Below are 24073 nucleotides of genomic sequence, written 5' to 3'. Positions count from 1 at the left end.
TATAGTTTGGTCCCTTCTTTTTCTAAAAGATTGCAGGATTCAGTAGTGGCAGGAAGTCTTAATATCCTTTGAGAGAAAGTAACAAAGCCTTCACAATAAAAAGGTTCCGGTCTACTCATTTCCATGCTTGTCCTAAGTGCATTTCTCAGACCTCCCTTTCTGTACCTCGTGTAAAAGAGAACCTGAAATCCTGATCTAAAATCCCAAACATTCTCACTTCACAGGATCCTGGAGGCTGCAGATCCCAAATTTGGAAATCATGGAATTTCTGCCACAGTCTCCAAGTAAATCTTTTAGGAAGTGTAGAAGGCTGCCAGCAGCGTCGTGCCATGCCGACTCAGTCACAGTGACAGAAACGGATTGTCACTGCTAATAAGTAAAAAGATTGGAAACGGTGATCCCAGCCCCTTCTTGTGAATAGAATCACTTAACCGCGCTTGAATTTTCCTTTGGTCTCCAGCTTTAGAGCTATCATATATTAACAGTTTCACAGCAGGGAGGAAAGCTGTTCTTAAACCCCTGAGCATTTTTTTTTCTTTTCTGTTTTTCAGGCTCCTGAAACACAAGCGACTCCTTGCCTTTTGGCTACAGTTGGAGAAGAAAGCAGATTTGAAATATACTTGTTACGCAATGCTGGAGAAATGGTGAAATAGGCCAAAGATTCGTCCTCCCTTCAAGACGAATTCTGTTTGCAACCGAGTCTAGTGTTCAGTAAAAGGACCTCCACCAAGTTTGAAAGAAACTAATTTATTTTCTGTTTCTGCAGAGTTTCCATGATTTCCCATTGCTTACACTTTAGAATGTTTATTGTATGGGGACTGAGGGATTAAAAGAGTGTGAACTAAAAGGTAACATTTTCCGCTCTGGAGTTTTCTGTTTTGTCTTTGAACTGAAAAATAAATATGTATCTAGAAAACCAACCAGAAAGTTTTCAGCGCCAGATAAAACTCTGCTCTCTAGAGGTAACTGTTCATCTTGGGGTTGTTACCTGACACCAGTTTCCTGGAAAATTGTGAATGTAACCAGAGCTTTATAAACATAACAAGAAAAAATAAGACACACACACAAGACTTTTTTTCATTTAGTTCCACTGATTGCAGAGGTTTCTTCTGTTCTTTTATTTCGGACGCGTTTCTTTGTTTCCCCATTCTGGCTGACTCTGTGCTTCCTTCGATGTATTAGGTAGGTCTCTCAGTAGATCCCCTAGGTCTCTCAGTCTTTTCTGGGTGGACTTATGTGGTGTGTGTCCTTTATATTTGAATTGCTCAGCCTCCCTATTCTCCTGTGTGTGTATGTTCCAGAGGTGTCCCTTGTGTTGTGTGTCTTCTGTTGAAGTTGAGCTTTGATTGCTTTTGGCTTGTCAGTAGGTGAAATTGACTCCCAGACTGACTAGCTATGAGGATTAGCTGTGTCCACAGTGTATGAGCTGCTGTGTGAGGGTTGACCCCTCAGATGAGGTTTGGCCCCTATGGGCTCTTATGCTTGTAGAGAATTCCCTTTGGGTGTGACTCTTGCAGGTCAAACCTGGTAATGCTCTGGTTTGGTCTAGAGTTGGCCTCTGGGTGTGATGATTCTTGTGCCTCTTTGGCTGGGCCCTGGTGCAGAGCAATTTGAGAACAAAACAGATCAACGAGCACAACCACCACCACCACCAAAAGAAACCAAATAGCCTCACATGTAAAAACAACTGACAAACAACAACATGCACAGAAGTATCAAAAATACAAAAAAACAAAAGATACACAACAAACAAGATAGCAGCACCAAAAATAAAATTGCAGGAAAATGGAAAGAAGGAGGAAATTTAGAGCAGGGAAAAGAAAAAAGAAAAGGGAGGAAAAAAAATACATCTACACACCTATATATATGGGCATACGCACACACAGACACACACACACACACACACACACATATAAAAAACTAAAAATGATAATAAATGGAAAAACAAAACAACAACAAAAAAGACACACACACAAGAGAAATATCTGGTCAATTGTGAAATCTTTCGACTTTTGGAGATTTGTAATACCCTTTGGAGTAAAGTGCATCTTATATCCAGAACTGTTTTTCAGTGCCAGTGAAATTTATATCACTCACCTAAAAACTAGGGGTTTTATGCTAGTTTCTGCTACCGATACATGAATCTCAGTGATCAGTAAGCTTTCGAAGGCCCACAGAGCAAAGAAAGTGCCTCGTCAAGGTCAGGTGTTCGGCAAATGTTTTTCCATTTGTCCGGCCCTTAATTCAGAGGAAAGACTGTTCTCTGGCCTTTTCCCCCACCCCGGAGTTCCTGACCGTTCTTTATTCCCGTTTTTTTCCTACAATAATATAAAATGATGTAAAAGTTAAGATAAAACGAAGGATTCAGGAGCACACAAGACGTGATTGTCCTCTGAGCAGTGGAAGTAAAATCGTCACCATAAATATCTTAAGTGTCCCGCAGGCACATCCTGCAGAGTCCTTGCCATTGGCTCTTTCCTGTGTCCTGTACTGTGCCCCTCAGTGACCCTCATCAGTTGTTCTGCCCATAATGCATCTTTATGTACAATTTAATTTGTTCCAAAACACTGACTACTAACTTAAAAGCCTCGCCACGCAAAGACTGTTCCGCGAATAATTTCGCTGGGCATTTCTGAAGTGGCCTCCACCCCATCCCAGCCCTTTCTTTGGGAGTACCGTACCTCTCTACATACACAGTAAACTAGTATTTTCACTGTATAAATCTATTTGAGGATTATAAGCGTTCTCAGTAAGTTTGCTCTCTGTTATGCATTCAGTAAGCAGCCTTTCTCGTGAATTGATTTTTAAGCAGTTCCCTTCTGTTACTTGAGTTTTATTTTCCTCTGCCATGTAAAGCTTCATTTTCTATTTTTGACATATTTAGGGGGAAAAATATTTTAGAAATGTATATTCCGAAGACTTTAGACCAGGGATTTCCTTCTTTATCTGCTTTCACCAGGCAACTCACCAATTCACCATGAAAGAAAGAAAAGAAAAAAAGCATCCTAACGCAGATGTGGGAGTTGTAACAGTGACATTGAAGGACCTGTCATCCAGGGCTTGCTGGAAACCAAACTGCATTCCCATTCGGGGGGCTCATCTTAACCCCTCTCTACATGTCATAAGTTGTGTTTGATTGATTTGTTTGATTCGTTTTCTCTCATTCACTCACCCTACAAGCACTCATTCCTCCTGAGGAATCAGTCTCCACTGGCATGAAAGATCTTTCGAAGGTTGGTTAATGGGCTTATCGACTCAATGATTTGAGTTGAAGCATTCATAGACTGCAGATGTTATTTTAGGGAAGAGCTAGTCATCTACTCTCTTCTGAGGCCAAGGCATGAGGGTAAAAAGAAAGCCACATAACCTTTGGCATGGTGGGTTTAAGTTAGAAATCTTCCCAGGAAGGGCAGGCCCTGATTTCTCTCTGCTTCTATAACGAAAATATAAGGAACCAGTAACAGACTAGAAATGGTGAGGGACCCGGGTGACCCACCATGGCTCACAGACCTGTGGTCTTGCTCCCTCTCGGCTCACGGCCCTGCAGCAGCAATACCCGCCAAGGTGGAGACCCAAACCCGGAGAACCCCGAAGGCTCCCAGAGACGCGCACTGTAGGAATTAACTGGCCACCTGGGAGGGATACGTGGGGACTCAGCATGGCAACTAGCCAATGCACGCATTCATCTTCTTTTCATGCCTCTATTTCCAGGATTATTTTGTTTGTTTTAACTAGAATGTGCTGAATTAAGCAATACATGAGTATTCTTCACAAACGATATTGAAAGAGAATTCCTCTGGTTTGACATTCCCCAGGGACTGGGTTTTATCAAAATGTACATTAAACTCAGTAGATGAAGGAAGATGATCAAGGCTGGGGTGCTGGTGAAATGATCCCAGAAGGCATTGCGAAGGTCCAGGGGTGGGGCCCGGGCTGCCAAGAGCTCCTGCAAACAACGTGAGGCCAGCCCTGGGGGGATGGCTCTGCACTCATCTGCAGGGGGGGGCTTTACATCCATGTTTTGAGTTCATTTTTATAAAATCACACTCAGTGCTAAGTCAACCCTTCTCTTTAGCACTCTAGGTTGGTGCTTAGTTTCCTGAAATGCTTTAAAAATACAAGCTTTCAGATACGTTATCAACCATATATCATCCCATGCTTACAAGGAGACTAAAGGCAGGTTTGTTCTGAAAACGGCCTGTGTCCCCTCTGTTTTGGCGGGGCCGAGCTCAGAGGAGAGGCATGTGCTTGCCTAGACTGAGTTTAAGGTTAGAGTGTTTATGTAACAAGTCAGCTAAAGTTAAATATTTCTCGTGGTGTGGTCAGGGCTGCAAGCCTTTGCGGGGGCACAGCATGGCGAATGACATCTGTTTACTCAGCCCTGTGTGGAAGGACCCTGCTAGTTTAAAACCAGTTAATATTTTCTATCATACATCATGTCACTTACGTATTTTACAATAAGGATTGTGAAGATAATTTTTCAGAACAGCGGGGCTGATTACCCTTGTGCGTGTGCTCATGAGCAGACATATTTAATGAATGCTCATTTGGCAACATCTCACAATTAAGGAATTTTTCTTTCTCAAATAATTACATGAGCCCTGATAATTTGCCTCGAAGTTGGTCTCCTGCTTACCTCCCCCCTTGATGGAGAGGATGTGTACCAGACGAAAAACCAAGACAGACACCCTGAAGGGGCTGGGAAGGCTCTCCTGGGTCGGGGAACAAGCCAGTTGTATGAGAAGGGATGCTTTTCAGCTTCGCAGAGTTGGGAGCCAAAGGACATTTCAAGGGCCAGAGGCAAAAAAATGCTAAATAACTCCCCGCTCCTCCCGAGGCATTTTATACCGTGGCCTCATTACTGAGTTTGAGATGTGAATTCCCAGAATATCAGACACCCCCAAACTCAAAGTGAGTCCAGAAATGCATTCCAAAGCCAAGCGTAAATTATTTTTAAATTATTCATGCCACCTAGCTCACCATTAGAACAGATAATTGAGCTCACTGTAAATACATATAAACAGAAGTGACAGAAACAGAAACATTCACAACAAACTACAGATGAACAGAAAAAAAATCCACTTAAGTGCTAAATAATTAGGGAGGCGGGAAGCCAAGGAAAGGTGGGAAGCCGTAGTTCTCGGGTGATGAGTGAGTTGGGACTAAACTGGAAACAGCCAGCGAGATGGGACCTGGCTTGAAGCTCTTGCTTGGCGGGATGGGATTTGGCCGAGACAAAGGGGGAGTGGTGAGGAGCTAAGCTTGTGCAGCGAAAGACAAATCTGGGGCGGGTTCTGGTTTCTGACAAGTCTGCAGTCAGCGAGGCAAAAGTGACTGATGGCGCCCTACCAACATGAAAAAAAGAAAGCAGTACGCTCCAGATGAGATGTTTGAGGCCCTGGAACTGTGAGACACAGCACATGGAAATAACATTCCGTCTGCGCGTTCCACCCCAGGACGCCCTGCTCCTCTGCAGCGAGCTGGGGGTAAAAATGTTCTTAGAAGCAACACTCTCCTCTATCAAGTGGCAGTTCAGAAGCAAGGCTATGCCAACTGGTAAATAGTTGTAGATTCTCCTATTTGAAAAAAATGTAGAGAGTTCAAAGCAGCTAGTTAGGTCACAACAGGTTTTAAGGGTAAATGCATGTGATGTCCCCCCAGACGGCTCTCGTTCCCTGCCATGGTGTGTTCCAGTTCAAACACAGGAAGGTCATCGACAAAAAGAAACTCCGTTCTGAACCCTAAATGAAGTGGGCAGGCAACCTGAGAATTAAGTCCCCAATTTAGAAGGTGATATTGATTATTCCTAAAGGAGAAATCAAGCACAAAAAGTTCAGTTCTTGGCCAGATTTTGAAATGAGAGCAGAGATTTAGGCAGATGTCTTCATCCATGCAGACACCTGAGAGTGGCTGGCAGTTCCCAGGCCGGCCAGGTCAACTGCTCTGTGAGGACAGAGCGTAAAGGAGACTAGCCCATGGGGAGGATAAGCAGGCCCAGAGCAACCCGGATAATCACAGGGACAGGAAATAAGCGAATAAAAAAGGCGGGATCTATTTAACTGCCAGAAAGATTGTATCCAACGTGGGGAAGAAGAGAGCTTGTGCACTACTTTAGATGGCCACCAACCTCTCCACACCAGGGCTTTAACCCCAGTGTAACCAAAGTGGGCATGTGAGCTAGGAGCAAACTGTTCTCCCCACCATGTGACCAGTGCCCCCACACAGGATGCAGTGCCGTGAGTCACCGTTTGTGCAAACCTACCAATGCCACACAAACTCCAGATAGACATCACAGGCCCTGACACTGGTCCTAGACCTGAGGTATGGGATCAAAACGGAGAAATTAACGTTAAAATTGGTAATATTTCCACCAGACATTTTTAGGATAATCTTGCTGAAAATTCTGTGGTCTTATGGCATCACCTCCGAATCACTGTATCTGAAAGATGAATAGCATCTTTTAGGGGGTATGTGATTCAACTTAAGAAACATTTTTCAGTGTCCAGTACTTAATCCTATGCACAACACTGGGCCCTGGTTCTAGGCAGACGCAGCCAGGATGAGGAATTCACCCAGCACAGCTGAAATGTAACACGTACAAATGGGCAGGTCCTAATCATCATTACTAATATAATAGTAGCATTGTTCCTATTTCTGCTGTCAAAAATCCAGAAATGGATAAAATGAAACCATCAGATCAATAAAATAGTAACTAGTAAGTGTTCTATTGTACATATAAGAACAGTTTGTGAACTGGGAGCTTTCAGACCAACAGTGGAAGGAACCTCAGAAGTATACATCATAGGACAGCTTACACAGTGAACATTTGGAGGCTGTTTATTCTTTACAATGATTGGTTATAGCATTGAAGTTTCTCCTAATGACAGAGTATTGGTAAAAGTGGTTATCTTATATGCCAATTTTGGAACACTGTTTATAAGTTTCATTTATGATTTTGAGCGGTATTTACAAGAAGCAGACCAAGTTAAAGTCAATTTGGTTGCAAGATAAGTTAGGTTTTGCTTACATGGCTTCACTGGTTTTGTCTGCTCAGGGAATTTTCAAGCCTGGTCTCTATTTTGTATTTTGTTTGAATACTACTTAGTAGCCAAAAGTAGTAGCTGCTCAATAATTTTTTTTGTTGGATGAATGAACCAATTCATCATTTACATAAACATTATAACTCCCCAAGATGGCCGCAGGAAACAGGACAAAGAGAGTCAGATGCCATTGGGAAAAGTGTAGGCTTGCCATGGAGGTAGGTAGAAAATGGCAGTGAAGGATGGATACACTCCCCTCACGTTGGCTGAAGTATGTCCAGAGGTCAACAGCAATGCAGAGCAATAATTTATAAAGTGAAAGGAATAACACATTTTCCTTAAAGACTTCCTCCTTTTGCTTTAATACTGTATCCAGGTGGAGACTTGTACCTGAGGGGCAGAACCCAGTACCATGCTGAAGTCTGAATGGTGGGGAAGGGGAGTTAGAGGGAGGGGCCAAGGCCCAGAAAGCCCTGGAAAGTGCCTGCTGTGGGGTCCCCCCAACAGATGGCCAGGAGCTATGAATGCAGGTGCTGGGCATGGCCTCAATGAGAGGAAAATCCCCACATGAGCTGACCCCTGAGGAACGAGGCGCAGTTGCCCCGCAGAGGCCTCCCTTTGATGTGAAGACCCCTGGCAAGGACCAATGTGAGGGCCCGGCCTGGGCTCTGAGGAAAGCTGAGGAAAAGCATCAACCCTGAGGGAGCCCTTCTAGAACAATCTCTTCTTCCTGCTCCTCCACCCACGATGCCCTTAGAAAAGGACTGGGGAGGAAACACACTTACTGGTGTGCCTTATGAAGGAACTGAATCCAGTGTCACTTTATTACCTGTTTGCTGAGGGCGATTCTGTTTGAACGTGACCTGGTTACAGTGACGCAAGGTGACAGACAGTAAGGCATCATAATGGCCAAGAGGTCATTTCCAAAATTACAGCTGCATCCCCCTGCCTATACCCAGCCTGCCTCCCCAGGGATTCGTCCCCTAATTCACACACGGAGTCATCGCAGGCATAAAAAGTGCATTGGATTGAGCAACAAAGAGCTAAGCTCTGACTAGACGTTTCAGAGGAATTCCAGGAGCCCTCAGCCTTCCTGGTTTTGCCAAGAGTGCCTTTAGTGGCCTCTATCAGTAGAACCCAGGGTTTCCATAGCAACTCTGCTTTCTCAGACTCCAGACGGCCGGCAGCCCTGAACTGTGTCTCCTCTGATTCAGCCTTTTGGTGGCCAAGGAGTAACTTCAGGCAGAAACAGGTGTTCCTGCTCCCCACCACCCTCCACCCAAGTGCCCTTCCTTTGGCTTTACCTGCCTGGCACCACGCCCTCCCTTGGCCAGGACCCAGTTGCCCAGGTTTCAAGTCCCCTGCTGGCATCTTCCTACAAAACCGCGATAGCAGGCATCATCACATCAAAAATGGGGAGGCTCTAATTCTTGGAATGTAACCATGGATTCACTCTAATAAGGTTGAATTTTTCATATGGTTTTCATAACAATTCGATTATTTCTTATCTTTGTGGTATCAAATTAAAAATACACTATCAAAAATATTGCAGTCTAACTACTATGTTGCTTTGTACACCTGAAACTAATTTAAAAAGTGGGGGGAGGGGGAAGAATATTGCTGCCATTCTAATCCACAAAGGGGATTGCTTTGTTTAGTTTTTAATCATAGCAATGAAATTCACTTCTTGCAATTGTAGTATATTGCCTTTTTTCAACCTGTTTATTTCCATAGCGAAAAAGAATTCCTCAAAAAGTTAAATATAGAATTTATTTATAATAAATTCAAAGAATTGAAAACAGGGACTCAACCAGATACTTGCACACCCATTCTCACAGCAGCATTAGTCACAACAGCTAAAAGGTGGAAACAACCCAATTGTCCATCAACAAATGAATGGATAAACAAAATGTGGAATATACACATATAATGGATGAAATTCTGACACATGATACAACATGGATGGACCTTGAAAACATTATGCTGAGTGAAATAAGCCAGACATAACAGGATAAATATTGTATGCTTCCACTTATATGAAGTGAATAGGCAAATTCACAGAGGCAAAAAGTGGATTGGAGGTTAACAGGAGCTGGAGATTGTTGCTTAATGGGTACAGAGTTTCTTTTTGGGTGATGAAGAGCTTGGGATTAGGTAGTGGTGATGGTTACACAATATTGTGATTGTAATTAATACCACTGAATTGTACACTTAAAATGGTTAAAATAGTAAATTTTATATCATGTATTTTAGCACAAAAAATTTGAAAAAAAAAGGTTTTTTTTAACATGACAATTAGAATTGGCTTATACTTAAAGTCACTATTAATGATGTTTATTTCCAACATACAACTCCAACTTTAAAGATCCTTAGAGCTTAGCTGACATAACCAATATAACCACGGGTTGCCTGGAAATGCCCTTCTCAGGCAGATGGGTCCAGAATGAGTGACAGATAGATCCGGAGTGCCTGCCTTTGTATCCAGCTCTCTGCTCCCTGCCTGTCACTTATCCTCAGAATGCCTCAGTTTCCACATTGTTCAATAATGACCATAATTATTTTGTGAGAATTGTCATGAAGTTAAAGTGTGTTCTAAGTGTAATGTTCTCAATACACATAGTAAGTGCATATTGACGCTATTATTCTATATATTAATATTACCATGGCAGAATTCAGATTTTTTTTACTGTATGATTGAGATTTAATGGGGGGAAATTATTAGGAAGCACTAACAATTCAAAAGAGAAGAACCTAGAGAATGACTCAAAGGCTTATGACGCAACCCAGTGCTGGTGGCTGAAAAAGGGCATGACGTGTTCCTGAGCATCCCCGAGTGGCAAGGCTGAAGCTGCCGGTGGCTCCTTGGGTAAGCAGGACAAGCCCACGCTGAGTCATTTTTAGGGGTCCCTCAGCTTGAGCCTGTGGAGGCCTCTGGTCCCCAGCAGCGTCGAATCACAGCCGTGGGCAATGGACCTGGTGTCTCTTTTGTTCTAATTCTGTTTGCTCCCACCATTGGGAGTAACTCGAGTCCTCGGGGGTTTGGGGCTCCTCTCCAGCTGGCCCAGGGCAGAGAAAAGGCACACCCAGAGATGGAGAGCAGAAAACAGAAAGCATCCACAGCCCGAAAAGGAATAAAGCTTCCTAAGTAAAAGGGACCAAAAATAATGCAACGCTCCACGAATAGTTGCAGGTGAAAGGAACGCTGGTGAGATTTTTAAGTCAAAATTATATGCTAGGATACTGTGGAAATTTGTTTTCCCAATTCACACAATTTTTGTTTTTGGATTCAAAGGTACATCAATGATTATTTAATGGCACAGAGTTTCAGTTTCAGTTTGGGAAGGCGAAGAAGCTCTGGAGGCAGATGGTGGCGATGATGGCACAGAAGTGTAAATGTACTTAACACCACAAGCTGTATACTTTAAAATGGTTAAAATGGTAAGTTTTATGTTGTGTATATTTTTCCACATTGAAAATAAGTTGTAAGGGCATTAGTTGTCAGATGCCTACAAACCTTTTGACTCATTTAATACCAATTTTATCTTCTCATTCTCATTCATTTTGTGTCTGGGGTGTAGGTCAGCTCTGGTTCTGATTACTAGATTCTACTTTAATTTGATACGTGACCTTGAACAAGTCATCTCACCTTTTTTTTTTATTGTGAAATAAACATTTTTTAATTAGTTTCAGCTGTACAATACAGTGCAATAGTTATACTTTTTACCCCTCAAAGTGACAACCCTCCTCCCCCAACCCGCCGCCCCACTCCCCGCCCCCATAGCATACATATCTATTATAATTCCATTGACTCCACTCCCACACTATACTCCATGTCCCGTGACTATATATATATTCAATTATAGTTGACATACAATATTATACACTATCAGCTTCAGGTGTACAGTGCAGTGATTAAGCCTCTACTCCACCCATGACTTATATGTGGAATCTAAAAAACTGAATGAATGAGCAAAGTAAACAAAAATAGTCTCAGAGATATAGAGGGAAAAACTGATGGTTGCTAGTTGGGAGGGGGGTGGGGATGAGGGAGAAGGGGAAGGGATTAGACAGCATAAACAGGTAACTACATCTCACCTTTCCGGTCTTCAATTGCTTCACTTGTAAAATGAGAAATTTGAAAACAATTGTCGGTTACAGTCTCTTACAGCTCTGAGAGCTGAGGATTAATAACAGCTACTATTTATTGAGAGAGTGCCATGAACCAGGCTTTCTGCTACACATTTTATCAGCATGACCTCATTCAATCCTCACGAGGATCCCGTGAGGGCTGGTGTGATTGTCCTCCTCTGAGAAAGAGGAAACTGAGGCTTAGAAAGTTCGGTGACTTGTACGCGAACAGGGAGCAAGTGTCAGGAGCGAGATCTGGGCTTGGGTCTGTGGGACTCCGAGACCTGACTCTCAGCTGCTGCTCAATCTTGAGGCAGGAGCAATGTCAGAGCCAAACCACCAAGAAAGGAACTTTCTCCCTGGAAAAACTATTAGCCTGGAAAATATGACCTATGTCCAGCCAGAAGCTCTTTCTACTGTGCTGTCTTATTCCACATAATGGTGATAATGCTGCAGCCTTATCAGGGATGGAGGGGCTGAAGGGCTCGGGTGGAAACAGGACAGATAGCTGGTCAGCCCTTGCAAAGCCTCATCTTCACAGTAGGTTTCATTATTTTGCCCTAAACTCATTGGAATCCCCCAAATTAGATACATCCTCATTTCAGTGTATAAAATATGTTTGAGAAAACAGGCATTATTTTTATATTTTGTTTATTCTTATTCCCCACCCTTAATACAATCAAGAGTTAATCTCCTGCATGTCCAGGCTCGGGATTATATATATACATCAGCTAACTTTCAGTCATGCGATGAAGAGTCGCTAACCTTCGAATAGTCTCTAAGTCTGATTTGACCATGACCTTTTCTGTCACCCTTAACCACAGCAATGATTAGGGCTCATAGCAAGAGGCACAGCGGGGCCATCCATGTTTGCCCAGTGACCCTCAGCCAGGAAAGCAGGAAGAGACGTAAGAAAAGCAGCAACAGTACCACTCAGCATTGGCTGCCCGCAGACCATGGCAAAGCCACCGAGTACTTACATTTGTGGACTAAAAGCATTGGAAATTAACCTAGGAATAGAGAGCCGACAAAAATCGTTGGAACGTCCATACAAGGACGTGATGTAGACATTAAAAATGAGACAGCTCGCTAATGAAGTAAATCATCATCTGAGGCGGCGGACGTAGCTTGGGAACTTGAAGCCCAGCTGAGCAATCATCCTTGCAGACATGGACACGGGACTAAGATCCTTAAACAAGAAGCAACCAAGGCCACAGCAAAGAGCCTGGAAAAAGAAGCATGTGGGACACAATAGCGGAGGAGCAAATACAGGAATCTGGAGCCACGTGTGCCTTTCTCCTCAAGTCCACAACGACGAGCCCTCCTCCCCAGGACTCGGCGAGGAGGAGCTGATGTCGTGATCAGAGCTCCGCTGACTAGCATTTGTGTTCTGTTCTTTGTATTTACCCTTAAGATACTAAACACACACATGCACACACACACATCCCTCCCTTCTTAGTCAGATTTAAATATTCTATTTTTCTCCTATAAAATCCATAATTTAAAAGGCCTTTGGGGATACCTTTATAGAGAGATTTCTGCATTGGAGACTACCGATAACCAAGATCTGCAACCTGGTGTGAGTAAAACCAGGTAAGTAGCATTTTGTTCATTAACTATGGCCACATAACACACCACCCCAAACCTTAGTGCCTTAAAGCAACAGTTATCATTTGCTATCTCTCACAGTTTCAGTGGGTCAGAAATGTGGGTCACAGAGGGACCACAGTTTTCTCTCTTCTCCACAAGGACTGGAATCATCGGAGGGCTTGTTCTTGTGTGACAGTTGATGCTGGCTGTCAGCTGGGGGCTTACCTGGGACTACTGGTTGGAACCCCCACACAAGGCCTCTGCACATGGCCTGGGCTTCCTCACAGTGTGATGGCTGGGATCCAAGGGTGAGCACCCCAAGAGAGGCAAAACCAGACAGAAGCTGTGTCCTTGTTAGGACCTAGCCTGGGAGTCACACAGCTTTGCCTCCACCATACTCCATTGGTCAAGGTGGTCATGGCCTCACCCAGATTCAAGGAGAGAGATCCACATCTCAATGGATGAATGTCAGTCACTGTAAAGCGAGCATATGGGAAACATAGGTAGGTATGGCCATCTTTGGAAAAATTCAACCTGCCCTTACAAAATCCTGCTTTAAAGCCGATTCCTATAGGGATGTGCTCCATGACACAAAGACTTGATAAACAAGAAAGTCTTGGGTGGATCCTAACAGATAAAGGGGGAATATTTAGTGTCTGGTGACATGGTGGAAGATAGGTTTAGAAATGTATGTTGGGGCACATTTCAGAGTCGTAAATGACATATTAAAACTGTGGTCTTTAGTCCAAGGACACTGTGGAGCCACAGAAGTATTTTCAGCAAAAATTGCCATCATGGCCCCGGAGAGGATGAATTAGGGAGAGCAAGAGGCAAGGAGATGAACTGGGAGCTAATCAAAGTGGTCCAGGTGAGATATGTCAGGAGTCTGGACAATGACATTTATCTACGTCTCTGAGTCACGAGCCTATACCATCTGTGCATTTTTGCTCCTGTCTAATTATAAATTCAGTGAGGATTACAAATCGTTCCATCATTTAATAGTAATAGATTATAGGTCTTAATGACATACATTTGATGTATAGTTTGTAATCATGCACATATGGCATAAAGCAGTTTACCTTAAAATTACATTTACTTAACCCATGGCTATGAAATTTTATCAAGCATTGATTTTGTTTATAAACCCCACAAACTTCCTCCTACGGCTTTGTCTTGGACTTGTTAGTGTATCACTTGCATATATTACTTTGGTCCCTTTGTCCTCTTTTTCTGACTTGGCTTGACCCTTAGCATAAGCCAAAATCACTGAGCAAGTGATGTCCCTGGTTCTCCAGAAAACTTGGCTGATGGTTGAACTGTGATTTGGGAGTTCTAGGTATTCATGAGGTGGGGGAGAGGCCAGGGGCCTGCCACAGACATCTCTAAGCATCTGATGAAAATTCACAGCTAGTATGGGAAGGCCCAGGTGAGCTTGTTGCCTCATGAAATGGGAAATCACTTTCTGGTACTTACCTAAGTCAACAGGGTCATATGGATCAGCTGTAAATTGTCACCTGGGTTGGGTCAGAGTGGTCACAGGTATCCCTGGCCCCTTAAATGAGGGCGGAGTCTGACTGGAAGCAGTCGCGCATCTCTTTGAACTTCAGTTTCTCAAGATGAGAGTGGTAATTTTACCCCCTGGAAACAACGTCCTGATATGCTGGCCATCTGCTTGGAAATCTGTATTTGCTTGTGTCCACAATCAAGGCAAGTGTGACCTGTCCTTTCACGTGACCCTGCTGAGGTTGCTTCTATAGCTACAACTTATAGTTTGGTTTACTCTTAGATTACTTTATTTAAACTCTAATGGAGTAATATAAACACACTTCAGCACAATTTATAGGCTTGTAATTTTTTCTATCATAAATGGCTTTTTTTTTCTCCTTGAAACAAACTCTTGAGTCTAGACTTTGTCAGGTTGATACATGAGTTTGGGGACTGTTTATACCAAAACCATATACACATTCCAGAAACATGCCTTGTTACTGATCTGAAATAAAGATGATGAGCTTTCAACTCATAAAGAGACACCCAAAATCATTAGAAGTGCAAACTCTTATCTATTGCAAAATAAAAAAAAAAGAAAAACGGCACAAAAGATTCCTCAAAACTTGCTTTGTTGCTTTAAGACGAGGTGGGGGTTAGGGAGAGAGCAACCTTAGATCAATATGGCAGAGAACTTTCTCATGATACAAACTGTTCTGCAATGAAAGGGGCTGGGAAATCTCTAAATAGTGACTTTCCTCTCAGGGGAAGTGATAAACAGAACTGATTGTCCATCTTCAAAAAACAGTAGGAAAGGATTCAGTCAACCAATGGGAAAGAAAATGGATTTGGAAGAACCTTTCCATTCAAATACAGTACCTTAGATTTCTCCAATAAGCCTTTGAAGATGAACACAGGACTATGTGACTGACTCAGTCCCAAAGAGCAGATCTTTGTGATCAGTAATATGTCATTACTACCATGGGTAATGTGTAGGGATGGGGGGGGAGGGCATGTGCAGTGGTACGCTGGGCGTGGCAAGCCAAGTGTGTAGTCCAAAGAACACATTAATAAGCTTTCAAAACACAGACAAATTGTAATCAGTAAGTCAGCATTCAGTGGCTTCTTTCTAGGGCTGAGAAAACAAACCTAGAAGTGGCACAATTTACTTAGCCAACCTGTCATCAACGGCAGGCTATTGGAAGGAGGATTCCAGTAAAGCAGTGAGGAAAGAAGGGGACTTCTTGGTCCCTCAGAAGCAAATGACCTTCACAGAACGCTGACAATCAGGCCAGGGTTGATGTCCATGAAAAGCAAATCAGCCCCTAAAGCGTGATGTTTCATAATTTCATTCACAAATAAGTTTCAATGTCATTACCTGATTTCCTCAGACCCTCATATGGATCAGCACATGGAGAGTGATAAAGTTCAGAAGCCCTGCCTTCTAATAAAAAGGCAACACACACACACACACACGAATTCCTCCTCTGTGCTACCAGAGAGTAAACACACTGTCTTCTATGAGCTGCCAACTCATATCCTGAAATGTGGTGAACACATTTTTCTTTCATCTGCCCAGTATCTAATCTCCTACTTGTAGAAACAACACCTTTTTTTGGGGGGGGGGGACCACATCTCTCTCTCTTCTTGGGTGATTCTGCTGGCGCAAACTCCATCCTTGGCTCCAGGTATGAGCTGGTGACCCACGCCTGCAAGTCGCTGGGATGGGTTTAGGGATGGAAATGAGACCTAAATTTAGGCTGGCGAGAACCTAGGATTTGGGAGGGAAGGAGGTTTTGGAGAAACAAAGTACTATTGGGTTATTGGAAAAGGCATGACATATTTTTTCTATGTTTTTCGTTGCAAAAATGCGTCATGACTTTTCTGACAACCCAATAGTTTTTCCTCTGAGGTTTCTGAGTTGGTAGGAAGAAAGCCTGGAGCTGTCAGGGGACCACCTAGAGACTGACATCTTGAGAATGAAGCCAACAATAAAGAAAAGACAGTGGAAAAAACAGAGAAAGGGACCATATCCTGATGACATTTGTTTAAGCCCCTGGATTCAATCATGATGAAAGCAAAACCATTCGTTAAACTTTTTCACTTACCAAGCAAATAAAAACAGTCTTTTATTATATTATGCCCGTTTGAGTTACATTTTTATCACTTGCTATCTCAAGAGCATTAATAAATCAGAGAAAAGTTGAGCTACAACAAGACACTAGCAAGAGTTCAGTCCCGTGCCCCAGACTGGCACATGCCAGGGCGTGGGCAGAACTGCCTTCAACAGGCCCAGCGAGAAGGTTTGACTTGGTGGTAACTTTGAGACTTTTCAATTCATGTCTTAAACCTTGATTGTCTGGGCCTCGGAGATAGAATTATAGTTTTTAAAATATGATTTGTTTTTTCATGAATCATTAGGAGTTCGGTATTTGTAGTGATTTTGAAAAAATAAGTGGTCCAGCAGGTGCCTCCCAGGGCATCCTTCAGGATGAGCAGTTCGTAAGGAGCACTGAGATGCATTATATATAATAGCTTTCTTTTTAAAGTAGTGCTCATTTTAACTTGATTTTTTACACTGGCTGAAGTAAAGCAGGTTTCATGGTCTCAAGTGAATTAAGTTAGGGCCTGGGCTATTTCTTCATCCTCTGCAGGCTTGTGGAGAGGGCGACTTCATCGTTCTTGATTTATGATGAAGTGTGGAAAACTCAAGAAAAGTATGCCATCTAAGGTCTAAGGGAACTGGTTGGCCATCTTGAACATCTGGAAGTTTGTTTTCTCTGAGGGATTATGAAGTTTCCACTTCACTTTACTAAGTATACACATTTCATTTGCATCCAATTAGATAAAGCAGCTGGGTGGGAACGAGTGCATGATATTAACTCACTAATTCAGGCGTCAGAGTGGAAGATTGTGCACAGCCATCACCTAGATGAATGTGTACAAATGGCTCTCATCTACAAATTGGAGCACATTCTCTGTAGTTTGAAAGCTTCAACATGTTTTCTTTACAACATGATTCTGCAACACTCAGAAATAATGCTGATGCAGTCCCATGTTTTAGAAGCAGAGGAGTGACGTGATCAGTTTTGCATTTTAGAAAGACCATTTTGAGGCTGACCAAAGGATGAACAGCGTAGAACAGATGGGGCAAGAAGGCAAGTTTTATGATCATCCAGTCAAGAAATGACAGGAAGTTGACCCAGGGTTGTGGGAGAGGGTATCTGAGACATCTGTTTAGTAGGGCACTGTAGGGAGCTGAATAGTAGGCCCCTTAAACAGATATGTCTACCCACAGCCTGTGAATGTGATCGTATTTGGAAAAAGGGTGTTTGCAGATGTAATTAAGGTAAGGATCTTGTGAGGTCGTCCTGGACTAACCAGGTGTATTTGTCTATTTGGTGTCCCTTCATCACAGGGCCAATTATACTAACTGTATTTTCTTATTTTCTGTATTCTTGACGCTCTGGTCTTTGGGGGACTTACAGACCCAGGGAGAGGCTCCTAAGGCAAGCTAATTCCTAAAGATAATAACAACTTGCCCAGCAGCACACCTTCCATATGCAAACCAGCGAATCCTGAGTCTATGGCCCCAACCACTCCCTTATCTAACCCTCTCACACCACACCAATATTTCTCCTGCCTTAAATCATCCCAGGGACAGTACTGGGCAAAACTCAAAGCCTGCCAGAATGATTCAAACTAGCCAGTCCTAAACTGTTTACCCTGCCCTGCCTTGCCTTTTCCACAGAAATTCCAGTAAAGGCTGGGGCTTAGGATTTCCTCCCCTGCTTTTGCCTCCTGACCAAATCCAGTACTCCCCAGGTGGCTCTCAGTGACAAACTTCTCTTGGGAAATGTAAGTAATACATTCTTCCAGTGGCATTGACCAGTCTGCAGCATCATCTCTCAGTCTCCATAAACAAAAATTCCACCAGCACAAACGGGACAGTTGGCCCTAAATTCAATGATAGCCGTCCTTCTGAGACAGAATGGGAGAAGACACCGAGACACATGAAGGACAAAGCTATTTGAAGACAAAGCAGAGACTGGAGTTACGGAGGGTCTGCCACGGCCCTGGAATGCCTGGAGCTTCCAGAAGCAGGAAGAGGCAAGAAATGGGTTCTCCCCTAAAACCTTCTGAGGGAGCATGGCCCCATCGGCACCCCGATTTCAGAATTCTGGCCTCCAGAACAATGAGAGGATAAATTCCTGTTGTGTTTAAGCCACCAAATGTGTAGTAATTTGTTGCAGAAGCCACAGGTAACAGCACTCAACCAAGAGGCACTTCCAGAAATTCAATTTTGTTTTTTCTTGTCTTAAAAGAGGGGCATTATCACTAGTTTTAGAGAATAAAAATCACCACTTTAAAGCAGATCTTATTCTACAAATAATTACTCGCTGCAAAGAAAAGTTTCTCCCACTGACCTAGAAGATGAATGTCATAAAACTTTTTTTTGCAGGGGGAGGGGAGGAAGTAGCTTTAAAAATGCCTCTTCTCTTTAGGAGTAGGAAGGGGTGGGAATGCAGTTATTGGGAAAAATAGAGGGATGGTGGACAATGCAAGGTTCCAGCTGAGATTTGAAGTTAATAATAATAGTAATAATAATAATAATAATAGTCACTAAAACTTTTGAGCTACAACTATTTGCCAAATATTTTGTTGATCACTGTTGGCATTATCACACTCAATCCTTCCAATAATCTTATTATTATCCCCATTTTATAGATGAGGAGCTTGAAGTGATACCACTATACTCTGTTGAATAAATTTTCCAGCTGTGCTTATCAATCAGTTGGTGTTAGAGCAAAAACAGGTAGATGGTAGGCTGATCCACAGCTGTGCATCTGTTGGTTGAAAGGCAGGCGAAAGACCAGGTAGTAAAGACCTTCAGGGTGTATTCACTTCCTCGGCAGGATGGTAGTGCCTGACAAATCAGTTCAACAGGTGACTCAAAAGGTCTAGAGGGGTTCTGTCTTTAGAACTTTCATCTGTAATGGAAATGTTTTGTAATTTTCACTGTTCAGTATAGTCACCATTAGCCACATGTGGCTGTTGTACACTTGAGATGTGGTTAGGACAACCAAGCAACTGAATTTTAAATTTTATTTAAATAACCACATGTGGCTAGTGGCTGCAGTGTTGGGCAGCAGAAATCAATGGCATGCTAGAAAAAAAAAAAGCTAGAAGAGAGCTAAGAAGATGGAGGGAAGGAGGGAACTAGAGGGGTTTTTCAGCTGGAAGAGGAGGTTTGATGGGCATGTGGGAGTGAGAGAGCTGAAAGGACCTGGGAGGGTGGTGTCAGAGAGTGGGATGTTGGTCTTCAAGATTTCAGAAGGGAGTAGTAGCTTCATGTGGTTGCCAAGGTCCAAATCGCACCCAAGTAGCAGGTTACAAGAAAAGTGGGGGTTGCCTGTATGTTGTTTCCCCCACTCTCGCCCTCCTCCACTTTCTTCCAAGCTCCCCCACCACCTGTAAACCATACTTTGTGTGGGTCTTTGGGCAAAGCAAATGTAGAAGGGCGCGATCTGGAACAAAACTCATCTTTTCTTTTATATTTGCCCTCCCTTTCAGCCTTGCTCTTTTCTCTTCCAGTCTCTTGAATTTCCAGTTTAATCAAGGGCTCTAAGAGCTTAAAGACCACTTTCAAACCCAAGAGGAAGACATCATACCAATGACAGCCATCAGAACACAATTCAACCGTCTCTAGGAAAAAGCAGGAATATTTTAAAAATCCATGTCACTATAGCAACAGAGAAAAAATTTTAGACTGACAGGTCACTGCTTAGCATCTCCTTAGACCATTATTTTTTCATTGACTTTTCTGTCGTTAACATAACACAGACCATCAAGAAGTTACTGGAAAATTGATACAAGGGAATTAAAATACAGTTGGGAAATATGAAGTTCTATGTAAATCGCCATTTCTCTTTCTTAGCTGAGGCTGCTCTTCCACTTCGGCGTTTGTCCTTCGTGCCCCTTCACCATTTCGCAGGAGACTGTTCAATTCTGTGTTCTATTAAGTTTTGAGTCATGGATACCATGACTATCCAGTTAGAGGATCTTATTTTGCAGAAGACTCAGAACCTTTGGGAGTTCACCTACTTCAATAGAACCCTTTATGGGATAAAGGAGGGGATGGATAGGTAGATAGATGATCGATAGATAGATGATAGATAGATAGATAGATAGATAGATGATAGATAGATGATAGATAGATGCCATAATGCCTAGCCCCAGGATTTTAAAATTTATATACACACACACACACACACACACACACATACATACCAGGGTTCAGCAAACTTTCTATAAATATAGGCTTTGCAAGCAATAAACTGTTTCTGTCACATATTCTTTGTTTTTTATTATAACCCTTATAAATATAATAACCATTCTTAGCTCTCAGGCTGTACAAAAACAGGCCATAGGCCATAGTGTGCCATCCCCTGATACAGACCATCCAGATGAAAAAGTTTATTTGTATTTGGAGTTTCATAGAAAATATTTCCAATGATGGTAATGTGTCATAAGTAGGAAATAGAGAAATAAAAATGTCTAAAAATCTGTTAAATACTAATTGGGAATGATCTGATCTGAGCATCTCATGGTCAATTGTTTTAAACATGCTGTAAATATTATGTGTTTAATATTTAGACATTCCAGTGTTAGCTTTTAGCTTGGGGGAAATTTTTTTCATTTGTCTTTTCTCATATCAAATTAGAATTTTATTTTCTTGTGTTCAAGTGTATCTTTTTATCCTTTTCAAAGAGAAATATGGTCTTTTCTTCCTTGCTGAAATTTCTTCCATGATAAACTGGGTTGAGTACATAAAGGACTGTTTCATTAAAACCTGTTGGTTGAAAACAGAAAAAGACTCAGAGCCCAACAGTGCAAGGAGATTTGGGTCTAACCAGCCAATTACTAGCCCCGTGAACTTGAGCAAGAAACTTGATTTCTTTGGGGCGCAGCTTCTCTCTCAAGAGTGTGTGAGGAGCAGATTAAATCATATACAAAAGGGCTTTATGGATGTGAAAGGCATATATACATGCATGTTATTATCTTTTTCACTTACCATTCTTCATGCCTAAGTATGCCAGTACTAAAAATGATTTTCAAAAGCCCATTCATATCTAGAGTAAATATTCATCTCTTCTCATCCAGGTACCCATTCTTTAAGAAACATTAATTGAGAGCCAGGTACTGCAGTGGCCCTGGTAAGGAAACAGGGTTGGCCCTGCCCTTAGGGGTTTTGCAGCCTCTGGAATTATGAAGTCACCTCCGAAGAGAAGGGGAGGCAGTGCTCAAGCCGAATGCCTGGTTGTTAAGGCAAGAAAAATGGCACTTATTCAGGCAGATGGAACTCCTACCCCTGAGCTGCCAATCTGACTTATGGAGGTTTTTATAAAGATCCCTTAATCCTATATTTATATGCAAAAATGGGGGTTTTGCAGTTTATAAAACCCACTGAGTTTTTAGGTACACACGTCTTATTTTAACTTCAGCACATGTCTGTGAATTCCTAGTACTATCCTCCTTTGAAAGCTGAAAATATGAAGCTCCAGAAATTATATTAAATTGCTCAAAGTCAAATGGAAGATCGATGTGGAAACCGGGATAAGGGCCCAGGTCTTCCAATCCAACATGCTTTCTTTAAATAGCCAGGGAGGGGCCGGCCGAGTGGCACGATGGTTAAGAACTGGCTTGGGACGCCAGAGGGCCCAGGTTCGGATCCCACATATGAGGGCCAGTGACACTGCCCTCTACAGCTAAGATGTTGAACAACAGCTCAACCTGGAGCTGAGCTGCCATGAGTCACCAGCGATGGCATAGGCTGCAGCCCCTGCTACTGTGTGTAGCCAGCAGCCAGCGTGAGCGGCCAGAAGCCGCAGTGAGCGGCCGTCCAGAAGCCGGCGACTGATCTACCTCACCCGGGAAGAGTGCAATAATGGTGCCAACTTGGACCATTGAAGCACCGTCCTCCACAACTAGACTGAAGAACAAAAAACGACAGCAACTTTTCTGTTCCCCTTCCCCCAATTCCCCAGCGCTGTTCCCATCCCCCCAATTCCCCAATTAAAAGAAAAAAATCTTTAAAAATAAATAAATAAATAAATAGCCAGGGAGGTTCAACCGTGACACAGTGATCAAAGGTAAAACAAAATGGAGTCCCAAGCTTCATCCCTTATCTTTAGTCTCTTCTTCTTCCTCCTCCTCCTGCTCCCCTTTTACTCCTTCTCCCTTTTTCCTCTTCCTCCTCTTCCTTCGCCTCTTCTTCTTTTCATGGAACTGATATTGAATGAGTCACTGTCATACATATGCCCGGGGATCCAGTGGTGAACATGACAGGCACTATTTATCCTGTCCCCATGGATCTCAGGGTGCCAGCAGAGAGGAAGCTGGCAATTAGAGTACTGTGTACTCAGGACTACGATGAACACAGGTGACGAAGAGCTCACCAGGCAGTGCAGCCAGCCCAGACCTAGATGGGCAGAAAAGGCTTCCACAAGAAGTATCATTTGAGCTGAGGGGTAAACATTGAGGAGTGTTACCCAGGGCAAGGAAGAATTTTACAGAGTCCCGAGAAACACACACACACACACACACACACACACACACACACACCTCACAATCCCATCTCCAGATCAGGGGTGCAGGCAGAGAATCCCCATGATTTTTCTCACCAGCTATCTTTTAGGGGAGGATCCTACCAGGAGAGCCAGAGCCCCAGGTCTGCAATACCTGCATGGTGGTCTGTCTGAGTCACCTAAGCAGAAAGCTGTATGCGAAGGGGGTATAGGGAAATGAGGTGCCATGTTTCACCTGACCTCTCAACCAGAAACATGGGAAAACACTGCCTACTGGACTGCCCTGAAATCCTCACCTGCATGCACTTTTAGCATGATGTTACAGGAACAATTTTATAAAAAGAAAAGCATCAACACAGATTACAAAATATCAACAACACATACAAATTTGGAAGTAGAAGACCTTTGATATCCATGGTGAACTATATTTTGCTTCCATTCTCCTGTCCTTCTTCCAAATCTTTACCTCTCCACTGAAGCTCCAGGCCCTCTTCTGATTCCTACCTCAGTCCACTCTCTGTAGATGACTGGCCTTGCCTCCTGTTTCACAGAGAAAACCAAGGCCAAAAAGCAGGGCCTTTTGCAACTTCCTGTCTCCCACCTCCACCCCACTGTGCAATTGTCTGTCTCTACATTCACTCTCCCCTCCTGTTTCAAGGGGAGAGGTATTTTTCTCCCTGTACAATTCTAGTTTTTCCATCTGTGCTTGGAATCTTATTCTCCCTGTTTCCCGCAGAATTTCATTCTATGAAATAAACCTTTTCCTGTCTCCTATCTTCTCCTGCTCTCCTTGATGCTTCCTTTCAGACTACCAAGTGGACCCCACACAGCCCTCTAACTATTGCTCTGTTTTTCTCCTTCCCTTGGGAAGAAAGCTTTTGGCAAGAGTGGTTTACACTCCTGGTCTTTGCTTCTTCATCTTCCATGTCCTCCATTTGCTCCTCAACCCACTATAATCTGGTTTCTGCCCGCATCACTCCACAGAAACTGCTCTCACTAAAGCCAACTCTTTCATGTTCCTTAGTATCTCTGGTTTCGCTCTTGTACCTCCCCCCACCTCTCTGACTGCCCTTTCTCAGGTCTCTGCATGGCTTCACATCTTCCATCTTCCTATTATGTGAAGGAGTTTCCCACAGTTCTGTGTTTACACTTGTTCTCACACTACACACTCTAGTTTGAGGATCTCTTCTTCCATGCGATGGTTGCCACCTGTACTGGGTTGAACAGTGCTGCCCCAAATTC

General features: G+C 43.0%; 1 protein-coding gene across 1 annotated transcript in view; it reads left to right on the top strand.

Moving 5' to 3' along the window:
• Positions 1-920, top strand: part of MTHFD1L (methylenetetrahydrofolate dehydrogenase (NADP+ dependent) 1 like) — a 193336-nt gene extending 192416 nt beyond the window's left edge. Inside the window, exon 28 of the mRNA XM_019638958.1 lies at positions 552-920. The gene's annotated coding sequence lies outside the window, so the exon portion shown is untranslated. The remainder of the gene's footprint in view (positions 1-551) is intronic.
• Positions 921-24073: the final 23153 nt, after the last annotated feature.

The sequence above is a fragment of the Hipposideros armiger genome, unplaced genomic scaffold (genome assembly GCF_001890085.2).
Source record: "Hipposideros armiger isolate ML-2016 unplaced genomic scaffold, ASM189008v1 scaffold_41, whole genome shotgun sequence".
Lineage (NCBI taxonomy): Eukaryota > Metazoa > Chordata > Mammalia > Chiroptera > Hipposideridae > Hipposideros > Hipposideros armiger.
The sequence above is the reverse complement of the archived record's forward strand: the minus strand, read 5'-3'. Positions and strand labels throughout refer to the sequence as shown.